Raw genomic sequence first — 2,437 nt, 5'->3', positions numbered from 1 at the left:
TGGCAACTAAAAAAAACCTGCTCAATGACAATCTGCAAGTTCCCCTGAATAGAACGATACTCCATACGTATGGATACACATAGAGACGCAGCCACCGAACACCTCAAAACAGGCACAATGCATAAAATTGGGGCTGTGAATTTATGTGCAGTTCTCAACTCTTTTCATTCTAAACTGCCCCTTACCTGTGAAATAACCCCCACAAGCCATCTATTTCCTAAAAGAACACTTCTTCAGCTTTTCAAAGATGCCATTCTTTCTTTTCTACACAGAGAATTGTGGCCGCAGTTCTTTGTAGAAGACAGCGATTTGGTCTGAAATAAAGGAAAAGAGAGTTACAAAGTTCGATTTCTCCCTAAGTTTCCATGACAACTAACAAAAACCTGCTCAATGGCAATCTGCAAGTTCCCCTGAATAAAACGATACCCCATATGTATGGATACACATAGAGACGCAGCCACCCAACACCCCAACACAGGCACAATGCATAATATTCGGGCTGTGAAGTTATGTGAATGCATCCATATTTTATCCTAAACTGTCCCTAACCAATAAAATAACCCCCACAAACTATAGATATCTTGAAAATAAACACCTTCAACTATTCAGAGATGCCATTCCTGCTTTACTACGTGGATAATTGTGGCCACAATCCTTTGTAGAACTCAGTGCTTTGGTCTGAAATAAAGGAAAAGACAATTTACAAAGTTAGATTTATACCCAATAATTTTGGGACTACTCTGATGGATCTGCATCTGGGCCCCACTACCCCAAAAATATATTTCACTCACCCTTTTCGATTTAGTGGAGCGTCTGAGTTTCATCTGTCCTGTTGTGCAACGACTTCATCTGTCCTGTTGTGCTTCTTCCTACACTTCACCAATGACAAAATCTGTACCACATTTGCAAATATATTTACCAACAGAATCCATAGTACTCATGCAAAAAATGTAGGATAGGAAGGAGCATTACAATCCGCAGACTTGGCTGCAAAATACCTTTATTGTCACAACATGTTTCGGATCATCATGGATCCTCACTTGAAAAAGGATCCATGATGATCCGAAACATGCTGTGACAATAAAGGTATTTTGCAGCCAAGTCTGCAGATTGTAATGCTCCTTCCTATCCTACATTTTTTGCATGAGTAAAAGTTTGGCCTGGCTGGTGTGGCCTGAGTAGGAAAGTGAGCTACACAGGTGGAGATCGTTTGGACAAAACTTAATTTTTGCAAGAATCCATAGTACATTTGACCCATAAATTATGCAAGTGTCCTAAGAAGTGCACACCAGAAGTTTGTAAAAAAGCTGGTGCCCTACTGGTGGCAGACATGGCACGTGATAAAAGTACTATTCCTATTCACAGAGCCACTGCAACTTGTCCAACCTAATTACTGCATAAATATTCAATGTGCGCTACAAGTACAAAAAAAATGGATTGTTCCAACCACAACTTTTCGGGAAAAAGATTCTGAATGCCTACACTATAAACAATTCTAAATGGAAGACCATAGTGTTCCGCCACCCTGTGCTCAAAAACCGAAAACTGAAGACATGCTACCCACAAATCCAGAGATGCCTAAATCTACAAAAACAAATGCAAATGTTGCCCAGAAATACAGACAAAACTATAGATAAATGCGCTGATAGAGGAGCTTTTGAGGTGCCAGTAAAAAAAAAACTTGTGGCATCAGCATTAGAGATGCACATCATCCCATGTATTCATCACACACCACAAGTTCTATCGTGCGCCCTCTCGACCAACCAGCACCTCAGTTTGCTATTGCACCAGCGCAATACAAATGCTATCCATAAAACTACAACTGGCCTAAAGCACCATAGCTCAACACAAAAACTGAATGCATAGACTAAGAACAAACCTACATACAATTGTTTTTACTGCTACACTGCACAAAAAAATTGCTCACCCTGTGCCAAATTCTACACCATAAATCACTACCAAGATCACTACTATACAGAAAAAAAAATGCCAACTTTTGCATCGTCAAACTTTTTTTATCAATATCTATAGATTACCAATATCTATAACCTAGTTATAAGCCAAGTAGGTACCTGCCAAAATGTTCAATCTCAAGGGGGGCTTGAATCTGAAAAACCACTGCACAAAACAAAAGAAATGCACATCATTTTGCCAGCACATATAACCAGTTATTGCTAGTTCATGCATAAAAACCTAGAGCGTGAAATGTTAGAACTCGATGGGGGGCTTGAATCCAAAAAACCACTGCACAAAACACAAAAAAGCGCATCATTCTGCCAGCACACCTAACCAGTTATCGCTAGCGTGTGCATAAAAACCTAGAGCGTAAAATGTTAGATCTCAATAAGGGGCTTGAACCTGAAAATAAAGAAAAAAGAAGGACCGCTACTGCTCATCGCTCTTGCCTATATCCAGGTGCTCAGTCAAACAGTGTCCC

General features: G+C 39.9%; 1 long non-coding RNA gene across 1 annotated transcript; it reads right to left on the bottom strand.

Annotated features, from left to right (window-relative positions):
* Nucleotides 1-274: 274 nt before the first annotated feature.
* Nucleotides 275-930, bottom strand: LOC121399022. Its single transcript, XR_005964688.1, has 3 exons — nt 792-930; nt 596-678; nt 275-314 (listed from the first exon to the last, which is right to left on the bottom strand). It is a non-coding gene; the product is annotated as an uncharacterized LOC121399022 (long non-coding RNA).
* Between the last annotated feature and the right edge of the window lie 1,507 nt (nt 931-2,437).

Source organism: Xenopus laevis, chromosome 9_10S (assembly GCF_017654675.1).
Source record: "Xenopus laevis strain J_2021 chromosome 9_10S, Xenopus_laevis_v10.1, whole genome shotgun sequence".
Lineage (NCBI taxonomy): Eukaryota > Metazoa > Chordata > Amphibia > Anura > Pipidae > Xenopus > Xenopus laevis.
This window is presented reverse-complemented; position numbering and strand designations above follow the sequence as displayed.